The sequence below is a fragment of the Lagopus leucura genome, unplaced genomic scaffold (assembly GCF_019238085.1).
Source record: "Lagopus leucura isolate 7727_CA_CO unplaced genomic scaffold, USGS_WTPT01 Super-Scaffold_1, whole genome shotgun sequence".
NCBI classification, from domain to species: domain Eukaryota; kingdom Metazoa; phylum Chordata; class Aves; order Galliformes; family Phasianidae; genus Lagopus; species Lagopus leucura.
Genome location: NW_024962250.1, coordinates 14,109,900 through 14,127,919, shown reverse-complemented (window position 1 = coordinate 14,127,919; position 18,020 = coordinate 14,109,900). Strand labels below are relative to the sequence as shown.

General features: G+C 36.0%; 1 long non-coding RNA gene across 1 annotated transcript; it reads left to right on the top strand.

The window, feature by feature from the left end:
- Positions 1 to 994: 994 nt before the first annotated feature.
- LOC122177379 lies at positions 995 to 17,094 on the top strand. The gene is made up of 3 exons (XR_006178068.1): positions 995 to 1,017; positions 9,932 to 10,206; positions 14,962 to 17,094. It is a non-coding gene; the product is annotated as an uncharacterized LOC122177379 (long non-coding RNA).
- Positions 17,095 to 18,020: the final 926 nt, after the last annotated feature.

Sequence of the window (18,020 nt, the reverse complement as noted above, 5' to 3'; positions counted from 1 at the left end):
TGCCTGCCAGTTTCATGAGGTTTTTAACAATCAGTTATAAGAGGCTGCTTAAAAAAAAAGAAAAAAATCCAAATATTTGATTTCATGAAAGGAGATAAAATATGAAGGTTAAATACAACTGGTCTCTTGAATCAAGTGGGAAACATTTGTATTCAGAATCATTTTAATCTGTTATTTCCCCTGTGCGTTAACTTCAGTCTCATGGTGTGCAGCACTGCATGCAGCTACACAGTGCACACCTAGATGTTTCTTTAACAGTGAAAGTGAAAAATAAACTTAGTGTTAATCAACAGACAAACATTACTTTGCATTAATTTTTACAGGACTACAGAACATGCCTTCAGAAACCGCACCATATGAATGCAGATTGTATTGCATTTATTCACATTAAATAATTAGGAAGTGAACATTAAGTTGACAGTAATGTAGAAAAATGTTTATTTATAAGGCTTAATAGCTACAACCATGCCAGTACTTTATACGGTGACAGTATCTCCTAAAAAGGAGTATTTTCAAAAACATTAATGAATTAAATGTTAGGGACATATGGAACTAAATTTTTATTGTGCTAAACTGAGCTAAGAAATGGATGTATGTAACTTCATAGTTACCATGGGAAAACTGAGAGAAGAATCCAGTCAAACATGAGCTGCTTAACTCAGTGTTTTGCAGATATGTTTCAGTAGTTCGGCTTGTAGCTGGTGTATATGCTTATATTTCACTTAGAGTTATAATTGTTTTCTTCTTTGCTATTACTTTGTGTTGGTAGGTCTAATCTGATCTATGATAATGTTTTTACAGAGATTTAACAATTTACATTAGCTTTTCCTCCTGCATTTGGACTTCACTGGTTATCTCTTTGAGAGCTAAAAATATATATAGCTACTTATGTTGTATAGTTGGAAATTGGCCCAATCTGCAGCGAATAATAGGCATTCATAACAATATATTTAATTTGATCGTTCATTAGTCTAACAAACCTGTTCCTGCTCACGTCCTGCAAGCATCTCACATGAGGTAAGTGAATATTCTGTTTTTGTTCTGGGATTTCTTCAACTATCAGGAGAGTTTTTTCCAACAACTTAAAAAAAAAAAAAAAAGATAAAAATGAAAATCGAGTGTCCCTTTTTACAAAAGCCATAATAATAATAAAAAAAATGCCACTTTCTTCATTATGCTAAAGCAATTAAATCTAATTTTTCTTCTGTTTCCATACATAAGCAACAACTGGACATGCTATCCATGGGTAATTAAATGCTTCCAACTGCCTGTTAATGAAAGTGGTATCTCTTTAAACTAGAGACAAAGTACAGCGTGGGTGCATTAGAACACATCAATTCTTGCAACATATTTAACACACTCCAATGTACATGTTTCTTCAGCGTCTGAAGAGCAGCACATCCCCCTGAAGTCCTGATGAGACCTAGGCTAGGCTTACTGCAGCTTTGCAGTGATCACTGTCCCTATCAGACAGACAGCCTGTAAGGCATTCTGCTGAGATTAATGGCAGACTTGGGGTTTGCACCTCAGGGACAACTGGGGCATACAAATGGCCCCCTTGCATGACTCTTTGCTGCCAAACACAGCCATCTTCTCCCCAGCAGAGTCACTGCTTCCAAGAAGTGTTTCACCTCTAGAGAGGGACCAATCCAAGCAACTTTTTTTTTTTTTTTTTAACCAACTTCTAGCAGTAGTTGAGATTTCGAAAAAAAAAAAAAAAAAAAAAAAATTGTAAAATAAATAGTGGAGTTGGCATCGTAAGCCATTGTAAGCTTATCAACCACTTACTCCCTCACTGGATAAATTAGATGACTGTATTTTAGAAGAGAGCATTCATTGAGACCTTTGTATTAATTGAATTGTGTCTGATCTGGCTTGCTATTAAAATGAGTTTACATTATTAAGAAATGGCAAGGTAGCAGTGTAGCTCACAGTTAATAATATATGAAATTTTTTTTCTTTTTCTTCTTTCTTTTTGAAAATTCAATTCTTTTTAAAAAATTCATTTTAAAGATTTCATGTAACCAGTGGTTTTTTTCTAGCTCCATTAGGAAGAAAATGAAAGATGTTTGAGTTAGGGCTGGGGGTGGGGCAGCACACGGAAACAGCTTTTATTGTTTACTCCTGAAGTTCAAAAGAAAAAGTGTATGTGCCAAGCTTTTGTAAAAGCAAAGAATAAACAAACATTTTTCAGTGAAAAATGAAAGAAATTGCAAGGGCTTTTAAGAAGGTACATCTTTTTTTTAATTTTTTTTAAATTTTTTTTTTTATTATGTTTGAGCCACTGAGTTAAAGCTTTTAATCTCTTTATTCTGACATATTTTCCTTTATTTGAATTTTCAGGTTTCATGCTCTATTTATATGTACTATATGTACAGGAGGATAATTTTTAAAACTGTACATATAGGACAGAGAGGCAACCTGATTCAACTTTTGTGTAGATAGATACAAAGTAGAAGTGAGCACATGGAAGACTTTGAAATTACACAGCTGTAAATTTGGAGTAAATGAAAAGAAAATTAGATGTAGAAGAAAATCAAGTCATGGTACGAACATGAGAAGAGGCCTACTGGTTCAGCCCGGTCGTTGACATAGCTCATCAGTGTCTCTGACAGTAGCACAGGAAACACTATTACATATAACATGCAAGCCTAGCAATTTCTACTGTTGATGTTCCACATAATCCAGTGTCAAAAAGTGGTGCATGAGGGATATTAGAAACTGTTGGGTTCCTGTAAGTGCCATTCGTAGACCTGTTGCACTTCTAATCCCTTTCTGAACCTACTCATTCTGTCTTCCACAGGCTGCTATGGAGAGAAGGTTTCTGAAGTATCTCCTCTGTGCACAAAGAATTACTTTCTTCGATATGTTTTTAAGTGACTTCTTACAGCTTTTACTGAGTACTCCTTGTTCTCATATTGTTACTGAACAGGTTTACATTCAGATTATCCACTAGTAATAAACCTTCATTGTGATTCTCCTCAGCTATCTCTCCAATTCCAGAATTCTTAGCCTGGTCCATCTTCTTGATTACTTTAAATGCTTCCTACTGTACTCCTCCAATTTCATGGCACCTTTTGAAGCATGGAGAACAAAGTATTAAAAATGGAAAACCGCACATGACTTTATATAGCAGAAAATTGCGTCCTCTGTCTTGTTCTAAAAACCTTTTCTAGTGATGCCCAATATTTTGTTATTTCCTTTTATCTCCTGCTACTTGCCAGAGATGACTGCATGATGGCTTTCCTAAGTTCTGCATATTGAGTTGAGCACCATGGAGCACAGTTCACATTATTATTTCCAGATGCATCGCCCCTTACATTTATCTACACTTAAGCTCATTTGTCACATTTTTATTTTGTCAGTTTTTAGAGGTCCTTCTAAAGTTCTGGTAACTTGGTTTCTTTACTAGCCCTATCAAAGACTTTTTGAAAATTCAAATATATCCTGTCCTCCGAATCGTCTTAATCCATGTCCTTTCTGAAATCTTCAACTCTAGTGGGTGAGAGAGACAGAATTTCATGTTATAGAAGTCATGCTGGTTCTAGACAGTTTCTACCTCTGTGTTCATTGATCTTACTAGTTATTGAGTCTAAACTCTTAGCAGGAATAGAAGGATATGAGAACAGCTCAGGATTTCTCAAAGGCTTAATGAAAGATCTGAAATTTTTTTTTGTAAATCATGTCATGCACATGCTCTTTGTAATATGCCTGTAGAATGCAGCTTTTTAATATCATAGGCATTATTTATTATTACAAATTCATTAAGCATGGAAGTTTTCTACTTGCCAGTTTTTATATCCTGCCAGTGAATTATCAATTATTCAATAAACCCTGAAGGAAGAAATTGGAATAAAAAGATGTGGACATGGTGCTTCCTCTGTGCACTCGAGGTCTTCACCAGAAAGTAGTCCTTCTGTCTGGTACAAGAACTTTGCCCTGGCAGCCCTCATTTCTAGAAAGGCATGGCAGCATATTGGTTTCAGCTCGATCAATTTCATTCCATTTTTTACTGTAATAAGAGCCTGAACAAAGAATAGAAAATTATATTTGCAAAACAGTATTCCTGGTTTACGTTAGATCCTACAGAGCTTTTGCCTTGACACTTCAAACACCAAGATCAGTCTTTCTCCATTAGCACAAGCAGCAAGATAAATGTCTGGTCTTCCCTGTTCAAGACTCTGAAATGCTGCTTGTCTCAATTCTTTGCTTAAGTCAAAGAATGTGATCGATATTTTGGTAGTTTGCATGTATCTATTATGAATATATTAAATACATTACATATACACAATAAAAATATACTCACCCTCTATAAATTCTATTCTGTGTACACATATAAACTATTGCAATTTAGTTATTTACTGTGTACTACAAGAGCTATAAAATGCCACTTTCTAAGAACACAACTGAGGCTTAAGTCAGCATTTTTATGATATCATCTGTACTGGGAAAACATTAAGGGCTCAATATTTAATAAACATAATAAACATCCCCATGAAACAAATTGTTCATAAACTACCTGTTTAATTTTTCAGGGTTCCTGAACCACATATTTTCTTATTAGTTGTGAGCCTGCTGGGTTGCAGGATAGATAGGGCCTGTCAGGGATAGAATATAATGTAGCGGTTTTATGAATTATTTCTGTGAGGAAAAGCCTATTACAGCTGACAAGAGGATGATGATATTAGCCCATCATCATTCAGATGGCACCACCCTTCCCCCTTTCATCCATCAGACCTCTTGTATGGAGGCTGAAAGCCATACAGTCTTTGCATAGCCAACACAAAGACAAATACTGCTCTTTTTCTGCGTCTATGAAACATTTAGTATTTCATTTTGAATCATGGCAGATGACAGTAACAAATGTCCTAATGAATCTCCCTTATTGTCCCTTGTGAATCTGAAGATGAGCTAAGAGTAAAATCTCTGTTTCTTTTTTTGGACATGCTCATTTGAGATTGAAAAGCTTTTGCTGCATTTTAATAGTATTCTGTTACTGAAAATTGGTCCAGTAAACAAGCAAGCAACTTGCAGACCACATTACTATATACCATTCTTCACCCTGCACATGGCAAGTATTATTTGGGGGAAAGTACTTCAACCAACTTTGGCACAATTATTGAATGCAATGTACATATGCAAAAAAGCTTTATAAAAACAAAAATGAAACCACATAAGGAAATTCTGTGTAAAAAGAACAATAGCACATCAATGGGCATAGTAATACACCAGCAAATTGCAGACCTGTTTTTATCACCTTTCTGTTTTATTGAATAACAATAGACTAATGATGTCCGCAGTTGACAGCAAGAATGCAGTATTGTCTATAGTAATGTATAAGATCTGATAGTGTAAACAATTCTCTGTAAGTGGTAGCCACTAACAAATCATTACTGCTGATCTTTCTCATCTTACTCCCATCCAGCCTACAAACTGAATGCAGTTATGCAGCCTTCGTTTGCAGGAACACAGGAACTTTTAAAGGCAGAAATTAGCACTGCGGCTAGAAATGGTTCATTGTGCACAACAGGATACAGTATTCCTGCTACAAGGCTTTGCTCTCCTTTGCTCAGTTCCATATAGCTCCGGTACCTCAGCTGTGCTGCCCCTGTACCTGCAGTATGCCTGGGTTCTACCCTCACAGCACCAGGCCTGCCCTGTGCTACCAAACTGTGCCCAGCCCTCAGCCAGAATAAAGCACATGCTTCTAGAATGCTTGGGTCTCCTATCAGTGCAAACCTAGATAGAGATTTATAGAGAGATCTGTCCTGTTCAGTGATTTGGAGGATTAGGACTATGGACTGCAGCATGGACACAGAAAGCCTTAATGCTCACCAGCCATGTTTATGCTTCATTCTGGCCCTGAGGTGTTCTACTGTTCTGTACATGCAGACATAACATGACTGGTCACAGGGGAGCAACCTCTTTGCTCATTCTTAAGAGCTGCCATATCCATTTCATGGATGTATATAATGATGGTGAGGTCACATTTGCTCCCTTTTACTTCAGAATGTCTTCCCTTCTATTTATCTCACTGTTTTTTTTTCCCCTTTTATCTGATTACTTCTATCCCCAGAACATTATGATTCATTGAGCTTTGTCCTTCTGTAATGTCTCCCTTGATTCCCTTTCAGACAACAAACAAGTTTTGCTTTCTTGAAGAACAGAGCAGTGGAACAACAAAGAATCCTTTTCATTAATTATGAAAACTTGTGAAAGTAATTCAGCAAAACGTGCTTGCTTTGTTTTGCGAGGGACACTAACAAAAATGTCCTGCCTTATGTATGAAACTTTTTGCACAGATTTGTTTGTATCTACTGTAGGCATGTGCATTTTTGACGTGACAGATCATAATGGCTCTTTTAAAGCCATTACAGTTACCAAGTAAATCCTTCTTAGTTCAAGTACATATAATTGATTCCCATAGACTGTAATAGCTCCAAAACCAAGGCAGTACCCTTACCAAACATAAAAGCAGTGGCAGAACTAATACATAATAGCAGTCAGTTTTTACCACCATGGTACTAGAAAATGATGCAGTGCTAACAACATGCCTTTTTTTATTTGCTGATTTTTTGGCACAGTACAAGGGCAATAATTCCATGGTATTACTGTGGTATTGTTCCTGCATACTACCAGTAAAGCTGTAAATCCTCAGGTATCACGGCAGTTATCCTTGTAAATTAAGAATGCAAAATGAATGCAAAACAAACAAATAAATAAAAAAACTCTACAAAATACCCAAGCAGCTTTAAAAATCTTACCACAAGTTACAGTGCAATAGTAATTTAAGCAGCATTTGGTATACTCTAAACTCCAGTAAAAGAGAGAAGGACCTTAGGTATGCTCTACAGCCCTCTCCTGTAGCTGCAGATTTGTATTGCTCTGGAATAATTTTGAAAAATCCTTTCCAGAGCATCTTTACAAGCAGTGAAAATACAGATACAATAAACAAGGTGGCAACATACATCCCTGCCTTCTTACTTCATAAGGGTATGCTTATGAACACAAATGACCAATGACCATAAAAGGAAGGAGAACACCAAATATTAGGTTGACAGAAAGAGCCATTTTCTTCTCTCACGTTCAGAAAATAGAGGGAGTACAACAAGAACTTCCCCCTTTTTTTTGTTGTTGTCCTGAAAGAGTTTATATTACAATAGAAAAAGGTGCTGTAAGCTTCAAGGAGCTAATGTACCTCTGTAAAGAAGTCTCAGTGGAGATCATAGAAATTTCACGTGACTCCCATGTGTTAATAATGTCTTTGAATATAAAATCCAAATTAAAAACTGGAGCTGAATAAAATACTTTTGTTAAAAGTAACATTTTGAAATGCTGTCAGTAACTATCATAAATATTTGAGAAGTTAATATTTTAATCTTCAACTATAGCTCCGAAAACATTTTTAGTGACAGACAGTGCTTCATTAATAGAGTTCTGTATGTCTAATTGCTTTAGGCAAAGTGGGTTGCATTATTTTGACACATGACATGCAATTAGTACATGGTCACACGGCTAAAGGAAGATTTTACACCTTTTTTCCTTCCACATTCAGAGCAGATAATTAGCATATTTTTTCTGCTTAGAATAATCATCAGACCCTTAGATCAGAAATTGCCTAATGAGGTAAAATTCCAGTTGTTGACATTAATACATGTGACATTTTTTTCAGTTGTAAAAGTAAACCTACTGCTGCCATTTCATTTACTCTTTCCAGCATGTTCTTAAGATTCAATTATGTTTTTCTGAGCATGAAGCTGTTGAATAATCATATCTTTTGAAAAGAGAAAGATGAATGGTGTTTCAGTATTTCAGAATATCTGCTTGATGTTGATATTCTAAGAAGGTTAAATTTGGTTATAACTTGCAACCATCCCAAGTAGATTTCTGTTGTCTTAACACAAAAGTTAAGCCGCGGTCACGATATGCATGCTCCTTCCTTATGAACGTTTTTTACATATTATACAAAAAAAGCGAATTCATTTTGCTCAGTTATAAGGCCAACTCGATAGGCTGTGCATAATGCACCTATGATGAAAGTATATTTTGCATAAAAACGTATTTTGAATATTTTGTGTTGAAGAAATAATGAAGATTTATTACAAATAAGCTGATGCAACAAAATACAATCTGAATACAGACGTAAGCATCTTCCCAGAAAAGAAATTTTGAACATTTCAAAAAAATGACTAAATTAACAGATTTTTTTTCTTGCATTCAGAACAAATGCACATCACCACACTTATGCTTAGTTTCTAAGGAACACATTTATATGGGACAAATGAAGTACTCTGAATTTTCATTTCTTCCTTCCTATTCAGTTTAACTTTCCCCTTAAAAATTTGAATGGTATCAGGTCTTGTTGCTCTATCCATTTTTCTTGATGTTAGTTATATTAAGTATGGATACGCAGTGTAGGATGTACAGGGATGTTTTTCAGAACTACAACACTCAATGCTACTCATAAGAAGGACAGAGCTAAGCATAAATAGAACAGAGATTTTGAATATATTTTTTTTTATTTTTCAGATCCTGCAATTCATTTAAATACAGATAGCAAAAAAAAAACAACAACAACAAAAAAAAAAAAAACAACAAACCAAACAACAAAAAAACACAGAGAATACTTTTGCCTCATTCCAAGCATTTGATATTTACTAGGATTTGAACAGCAATAGAGTTACCGCTTTACATTTACAAAAAATAAAAGAGGCAGAGACATTTACCTTTGCTGGTTTGTGTTTGTTTTTGTTTTTTATCCCTCAAATTGACAGGTGAATGTATTAAAAACAAGCTTGCTAATTCCTCATGAAGGATGAGTTGTGTGTGATTATACTGACCTGGCTACTTCACAGACATCGCAGGAGACCATTCTGTTTTGAGTATTGATGTTATTTATGCCCCAGATTATTTTTTCCCTGTAATTTGAGTTTTATTATTAAGTTAATTAAAAATTAGCAAGATTAATGTAATCATAATATTTTCTTTCAGCATAGCTGTCCTTGGCTTTTGTTTCCTATGACTATTTGCTTTGAGAGCAGAGATTCTTTTAGCTTCCTTTATTATAATTTCCAGCTTCTCCCTACATGATTTTATCTCTTCTTAAGTGATGAGCAATTGCTGTTTTAAAGACTCCTGGCAGATTGCTAGTCCACCTTTCAAGTCCTTTGTAAAAACACAAACAAACAAACAAACAAAAACCCTACCTCTAAAAAGTAAATAAAAACAGTGCCCACTTCAGATCAGCATGTACAAGTTTTGAGGACCAGTGAAGGAAGATACAAGTGTATGTTTAAAAGAAAAACAAGAGATACAATCGGGAAAAATGTAACAAGACAAAACACTACAGTAGAACATATGTCAGCAACTGGAAAGGAGGAGAGTAAAGTCTTTTCTGTCACCAGTGTCACTTCACCTTTTTAACTCATTTCCAAAGAATAATGCAGAGGTCAAACAAGTATCATGCATTTGTCTGTGGCAGAGTAAATTTTCTTTAAAGTGGCTGGTATGATGCCACGTTTTGAATTTTGGAGAAAAGCAATGTTGATAGAATACTGATGTTTAATTGTTGAGCAGTGCTGCATGGAGCCAAGGATGTTTCAGCTTCTCTTACTGCCCTGCCAGTGAGGGAGAACTGAGTGGGCACAAGAATCTGGGGGAACAACCAAGACAACTTATCCAGGCTGCCAAAGGGATGTCCCTTACTATACGGCGTCTTGCTGAACAACAAAACCAGGGGATTTGGCCAGTGGAGGGCTGTTGCTGATAGGGACTGACTGGGCTTTGGTCGGGGGATGGCAAGTAATTGCATGGTGCGTGACTTGTTTTTTATACATATTTTTGCTATTTTCACTTCCTTTTCTAACCAATTAAACTATCTTCTCCACACACAGGTTTTACCATTTTCTAATTCTCTCCTTCATCCTGTTAGGGAGCAGTGAACGAGTGGATGTGCAGTGCCGAGCTGCCAGGTTTAACCTGCCAGGTTAAATCACTACAAGAAAGAAGATGAAGAGATTATAAGTAGCCAAAGTCTATTGGTGGCTACTGAGCATAGTAGTAGGGGTGAAACCTCCACTTCTGACTCAGAAGCTGCTTGCTCTTGTGACTGCCAGAAATGTGGAAGACATGTTCCTCTAATATAATTTCATATATGCACTTACATTTACTCTTCCCTTATCTTCTGGTCATTCATCAGATTGATAGGTAGGTATTCCAATCCAATCTGACTGGCATCCATAAAATACTATATTAAAATGTTTAGAGATAAATTTTAAAGTCTTAAGGCTGGTAAGCTTTACATGAGAACATTTCTGTTCTAAACATATGGCATGTAGGATTAGTTTATTAACATTTTTTTTGCTTTGCCATAAGGTAGTCATGTACCACTGATGCTACGCTTTGGATAAAAGAGAGCTGAGAGTGCTGATAGGTAGATATAGCAATGGCTGTGCATCTTCCACTGCATTTTGAGTTATGTTGTGCTGCTGTCCAAAAACTTGTGCTGATAAGAGGAAGAAAAAAAAGAGTTTTCTAAGCTACAATTATGGTTGCAATGGGAATGTGACAGTGAAGTTTAGTGGCAAAATGCAGTAATTCAGCAGCAAGTCATAAAGAAACCAAATGTCCACAGATTATATAACACTGCCACAACTACTACATTCCAGTATAACACTGAAGATCAAATTGGCAACAGCAGTATGTGAGAAATCAGGAACACCCAAGAGGGTGTCTTTGACATTTTTGTTTAAGAACACATTCACTGATCTTTACGTAAAGGCTATAATAGACGTAAAGGTCTACGTAAAGGCTAGAGAGACTAAATAAACAGATTAAAAATTCTACGCCCAGACAGAAAATGATCCTCACAAATAAATAGATAATACTGTAAATTCTCAAAATTGCCTGAAATTATAATGAATACATACCAAAAAGGTTTACTTCAACCAGGTACATATTTAAAAATATCAATTTTTTAAATGGTATTCAGCCAGGATCATGATATAAATAGATAGGGTTTCTTTTGGATTTTTTGGATCTTTCTTTTTTGGATCCATTATTATCTCTTATTATTGTCACTGGTACCAGTAGGTAGATATCTGAAATTAGAGCTAAGCAAATAATTGAATGTTTTGATTCACTGATGTGATTGAAAAAACTGAAAGTGGGGGAAGGAATGATCATTTTAGATTGACTAGGAAGTGTTGTTTAGTTCTGGTTCTTCTTATGCATAGATCAACCAGGAGAAAAAAATGTTTAATTCTCAGGTTGTGTAGTTATTTTAGTTTTTCTGAATGTATGAATAGTAACTGACACAGAAATGTAAAATGTTTCTTTAAAGAAGCATTAATTTTTTTTTTTTCATTTCTTCCCATTTTGTTGTTGCATGAAACTGTCCTCCAAGTTTGGCTTTACTTTTACAAGCATTTTACAAGTACTTTCTTATTATATATCTTTATTTTTTATTGAATGCAGTAAATTATTACAAATGTTTGTTGGGTTCTCCTTGAAATATCACTTGATTAATGGCTTGCAGATGATTAATTTGAAATCACATAGCAATCCTTTCATGCCTCTCTTATTCTTAAGCTCCTCGAGTGTTCTAGGAAGAATACAGGGATTCCATCTGGATACACAGAGATGGGATCAGGAAAGCCAAGGTGCAAATAAATCTGAACTTGGTGAAAGATAAGAGGGGGTTCTACAGGTACATTGGTCAGAAGAGTCAAAGGAGGCAAAGGAGAGTCTTATTATCCTCTGATAAATAAGAGAGAACTGGCTTAAATATATGTGGAGAAGGCTGAGGTACTCAATGAATTCTCTGCTTCAGCCTTCTCTGGCTGTCAAACTTCCCACTTCTCTCATGTCCCTGGACCTTTAGGTGAGTGTTGAGGTAGTATAAGAGCAGAGAAAACCAAGGACTGCCTCATGAGACTAAATGTATACAAGTCTGTGGGACCAGATGACATGCATTTCAGAAGAAGCTGGCTGGTTTGTTGCTGAGACACTCTCCATCATATTTGAAGTCATGGCTGTCAGGTTAAGTCCCAGATGTCTGGAAAAAGAGAAACACCATGCCCATTTTTATAAAAGAGAGAAAGTAAAACCCAGGGAACTGCAGGCCAGTGAGCCCTACATCTGTGCCTGAGAAAATCATGGAGATCTTTCTGGAAGCTGTATTAAGGCACATGTGAAATGAGGACGTAATCCAGAAGAGCCAGCATGGCTTCACCAAGGGCAGATCATGTCTAATCAATCTAGTGGCCTTCTACAATGAAGTGATGGCATTGGTGGGCAAAGGAAGGCCAACTAATGTCATTTACTTGTACTTCTGCAAGGCCTTTGACATGGTCCTGCATCACATCCTTATCTCTAAATTGAAGAATCATATTAGGGTGGGTCTGGGAACTGCAATAATATCTCTTTGCTATTCCCTTTCACAGTTCCAGGAGGCACGTAAAAGAGAAGAATCATTGAAACATGTGGAAGGCATTATACCTGCACCATGACCCTTTTGGTCAGCTCTATTCTGGCACAAAAAAAGCAATGCTGAATCATAGTTTCTTGTAATTACATATAAACACTTCTCAGAATTATGATCAGGCTATGTTTAATGTACTTGCATATTTTAGTCTTTTGAGTATAAAATTAGGTGTAGGGGGAAATGGTGCAGATGCTTTTCTGATTTTCTAGCTTTGATGACTTTTTTCCTTGACATCATTCATTTCAGGATCACCACATGAATTCCTGTACTCCCAGATTAATGCACAGGCTGTTACTTCATTACTGATGTGGCAGAACTTTCAGTGTCAGCTAGAACTTCATTTCAGGAAAAATTTCAGAAGACTCTGAGACTAAAATTAATCAGATTGCCTAATCTGATTGCAGATATCATACATTCTTTAATTATATGTTCTCTTAAAATATAAAGAGCAATAAAAAAAAATTTCCCTTCCAGTACTTGTATTGTTGCACAAAGAACTTTCTACATGCGTTTGGTAAAGACAAAATTAAACATTCATTTGAATACAATTTCTCTCAGTTGCCTTGCTGATAGAACTGTTCAGCAGAAAGATTTCTGCAGTAGCTACTATAACAAGTATATGTCACTTTATTCTTTCAAGCTCCCATGGTTTATCCTAGATTATCATTTTAGTTTCTCTCTTCTTTATCCTGATTTTTCTTTTGAATTTATCTTTCCCTTATCTTTCATCATGAGAATGCACTTTCTTTCACAGTCTCTTTTACACAACCTGAACTATCCTATTTTACAATACTGGATTGCAAATTTTTACTGAAAATGATTCTTATGAAGCAGATTCTTGCCTTAGTGTATTATTTGATGCCTACATCTTGTTGCATGCCCATACAACAGAGAAAGATGCAAGGGTACTGACTAGGCAAGAGCTCAGAAAAACAGACTTGTATAGTAAGATGGGAACTGAAGCACTCTCATGAAATTTTAGAAGAGCTACAATATTATTGTGCTATACAAATAGATGAACTAAATGTAAATAGGTGCATACTGCTGGACTCCAGCTAACACTCAGGAGAAGAATACCACAGATGTATACACACCAGTAAAGTGTCCTTTGGAAGGACACACTAGTATACTAAAAAATAAAAAATAAAAAAATAGTGATTAATCAATCTGGGGGACATACAAACAGAAAAAGAAAGGCATAACATCATTAAAAAGAAATGAAATGTTTATACTAGTTCTATCATGAGTTTGAATGCTAAAAAATCAGTCAGCAATATAATTTCAGTTTCTTGTTCCATGTTTTGTTATGATTTGCCACAATTGTTAAATGAAATTAGGTTGCAGTTACCTCAACCAGAAACACAAAAAGGTTATGATTTTTTGTTTCAAAAGTCAGAACTTATAGCTAAAGGGCCTATTTTTATCTGAAAGAGCGCATATAGCACTAATTAAGGGTAATGGAAATGACATGCATCCACTAAAGGGAAAATGTAAAATTTCATTAAAATATTTGTTAGCAGTAATAGCAACGATTAAGGAATAAAATCTCAGTTTCACAGAACTAGGTCATGGCTGATCACTTTTCATAGAAGTTCTTTTTAATCTAGCTGTGGAAAAAAAAAAAAAAAAAAAAGTATTTTTAATAGCAGTAAGAAGAGTGAAAAAACGTACATTTCACCCACAGATAAATACAGTATATTTCAGATACTTTCAGCTGGAAAAAACATTTCTGAAATGTAAAATATATTTGAGTATGCTGCTCATCAAAACAGATGCATTATTCTAGCACATTTGGTCCATCTTGGACTTCACAATTTATTATTTTTCATCTTTGTATAATACAGTATTCATTAATATAATTAATTAGTAAGATAAAAAATCATACAAATATTTTTAATAATTCAGTTTGTCTTAAATGCTTAACTGCTTGCTGAAAGCATCAGTTAAGAAATTTTCTGCATTCAGTTTTTAATTTTACTGTAGTTGTCACTTGGAGAAATACAAATGCTTGAAGCAAGGAAATTTCAGTTAGCTCATTTTTAGTGTTTATTTTGTAATACATACCCTGTTTAAAGGATGAATGTGAAACACTTTGTAAGTAGGCACTTGAGAAGTTTTTGAAATACAACATTTCAGTAAGTAAAAACTTTTCTTATAACCTATATATAAATTATTTATTTCAATCGTTTGGGAAACTAGCCATAATTATAATGACTATTTAATTAAGTCTTCTTCAGATCTTGTCAACAATGCTAATAAAGCAAATGAGGAGATACAAGTAGTTGATCTTAATTGGAAGAGATGACATTATTTACAAGAATAAATGACGGTAGATTATCTCACGTTCATAATTATCAGTGATGGGCCTACTTCAAAAGATGTTGTGGTTCTTATCTGCTTTAGCTAGGTCCCCCAGATATACGTATTCAGACTTTACGTGTCTATCTGAATTGTAAATGTACCAATTTTTCTTACAGGAAGCAGCTGAGTTGCTTCATGGACCTGAATGCGTCAGTGACAGAACAAGAAAAATCTTTTATATCTGCCATCCAAGCAATCTCTTCCCCTTTTCATCTTTCAGAGCTGCAAGCTCTAGCCTTACAGCTTCACAGTGAAGAATATATTTTATTATCTGGAGAAAACGATGGCTGGCTGCTTGATAGGAATACACTGAGCATCCTTATCCTCTGAAACCATATGTCTGCACCTTGCCAGGTGGAGCTCCATGTGTCCTTGGGAGTACTGGTATCTCTCTGTCTCCCAGACCTGGCTGACAAGCCTAGTACATCAAGAACAGTGCCTTATAGTTCCTGGCATCCAGTTATCTCCTCTATAGCTATGCCAAATTTGAACAGAGGTCCAAGAGATGCCATTGAGTCAGTATTTGCAAAATGAACTATTTCAGTTGTACTTTCAGATTCAGGAAAAAAGTAACATATGTGGTTATTTTTTAATTTACAAGCATAAACTTTTATGCTGTATGTTTAAAAAGGTCCCAAAAATGCATGTAATAAAACAAATAACACTCTTATCTAGGCACTAGCTAAGACTGCTGCATTGTGAGAAGCATGTGTCTCAGTCTGTTTTTCTCCCAGCAAAGAGTTTACAAGACCCTTTGAGAGTGGAATGCTCTTTGCTGGGCATATGGGGTAACTAAAATTTTTGGAGTGCCATCATTTTCCATCATGTTCTGGTATAGCATAGCAAATCTTGTTCTGGGAAAGGATTTGTGCCAGCAGGGTAAAAGGCACCCTAAAACTGATTAATATCACTTTTATGGACTACTTGAGGGTATTACAGGGAAAAGGAATGAAGCAATTTGAATTTTCATATTTTGGAGTGGATACTATGCTTCCAATACTGTTTCTCTGAAAATAAAGCTCACATTGATCAGCAGGTACTGTAAAGGGAATCTGAAAATAACATTGGGAACATATTTTCTGCTGGGAAAGGATATGACTCTTCTCCTTAGGACACCTATATACTCTGCAGTGAATCACAGCTTCAGGTCAAGAGGAAATGCATTTACTCTTCTTTAGTCTCACTGATGACTTTGGTAATAGTTACACTGTTTCTGGAAATGTGGTGATTTTCTCATTAAAACTTCTTACATCAGGATAACCTCATCATTTTGTCTTCTTTCAATCCCAGTTGTTCACCTCTTGCTTGATGGCATGCAAAGACCTGGAGGAGTGATAGTAGCAGTACCGATGTTTGATAACTAGTGACATAGCAGCAGTGAACTGTGGCAAGTCTATTACAAAGAAAGAAGTATCATTCCCCTCCCTCTACTAATTTTTCCCTTCTTATCTATCACTTTCTAAATTGCATATACAGAATTCTGATTTGCACTGAGGAACTCCTGCATCTAACAAAAATAGGGCATCTAGGATAATAATCTTTCCAATAGAAGAAGACATTGCAGCTGAAATTAAGGTGCAATTGCTATCTTGACTTGGTTTATGATCATGTTTTTAAAAAAATCCTGAGAAAAATTGTCCATGCAAGGAAATAAAAAAAAGAAAAGAAAAAGGTCACTCTTCAGGCTAGATCTGCCTAAAAGAATTTCCTTAGACTATTGTTCCAAATAAATACCAAGCAAAATGCTTTGTGAATGACAATTAAGCCAGTAAGTTTTAATCCTAACGAATATGCGTATAAAGCAAGAGCATTTTTTAAGATTGATGGATCCATAGACCTTGTCTTCCTTATTGGACTACCTCTTCTTTAGTTCTTAAGAGTCAATTGATTTCCATCCAAGGAATCTGTATGCCTGCCATATGTTCATTTTTCTGTGGATTGCATTATTGTTTCCCAAACAGTTTATCATATGTTATTTATCATGGAAAGGACTTTGATAACTTTGTGAGGGCTCCAGAGACCCTCTCTTCTGATGATTAAATCATGGTCTCTATTGCATTACCTCATATTCATAATGAATAACTTCATCCATCAATTACTGCACAACTGTTTTCATATCATGTAATAATGATATGGACTTTCCACACCATCTAGAACACAGCATATAGCAAACAAACCTGCTGTCATGGTTCTATGTTTTTAAATTGTATATTGTGTTATTTTGTATTCCGATATTATAGTAAAATAAGTTTTCCTCCAAAAAAATAGATTGTTGCCGCTGTTCTTTTCCTCCCTTCCTTCCTTCCCATTTTTGTGGGACTGGGGTGGGGGGGGAGGGCAGAGGCCTGTCGCCTCTGTCACGGACATAGATTGATCAGGTCAACTCCGTGACAGATTTTTGGCGCCCAACGTGGGGCCATTGCCAGAGATCCAGCTATTGATAGAGGAATTAGTCAGTGTTCAGATGAGGCTGCCTCCCTCTGGGAACGAGTGTTAATAGCCGTGAAGGAAAAGTATCCCTTCAAAAATGGCTTGAAGATTGCAATGAAAAAATGGGATACAGTTGAAAAGGGTATCCAGTATTTGAGGGAAATAGGCGTGGTGGAAATGTTGTATGACCCTGACTTTGTTCCTAACCAACCACACCAAAACCGTGACCCTGAAAAGGTGAGGACAACGCCTGAGATATGGCAGAAAATCGTGACAACAGCACCGGACAAATATGCCGCTACACTGACGTCAGCGTGTGACAGATACCAAGAACAACAGAGGTACAACTTATTTGGGGTTTGGCTTGTGCTTACCATGCCCTATATAATACCATTCTGAAGAGAGAGAGTTTCTGAGCTGAGGTTCAAGCCAAAGGGGAAAATCCCCAAGTCAAATCTAATCAATCACAGGAGACACCAGTAACAATACCAGTTGCTCCTGTGGAGGGCAAGAAATGGAAACGAGTGTCTTCACGTCTTGAACGAAAAAGAGAAGAGGAGGAGGAGGAGGAAGATCCAAGCGAGGGGCCCTCCTCAGAACCACCACCATCGCGATGGCAAAAGTACAAATATGGGGAGGCATGGCAGGTTGATTATATCACCTTGCCACGATCTCGCAATGGTAAGCATTATGTGCTTACTATGGTGGAGGCAACCACTGGGTGGCTTGAAACATATGCAGTACC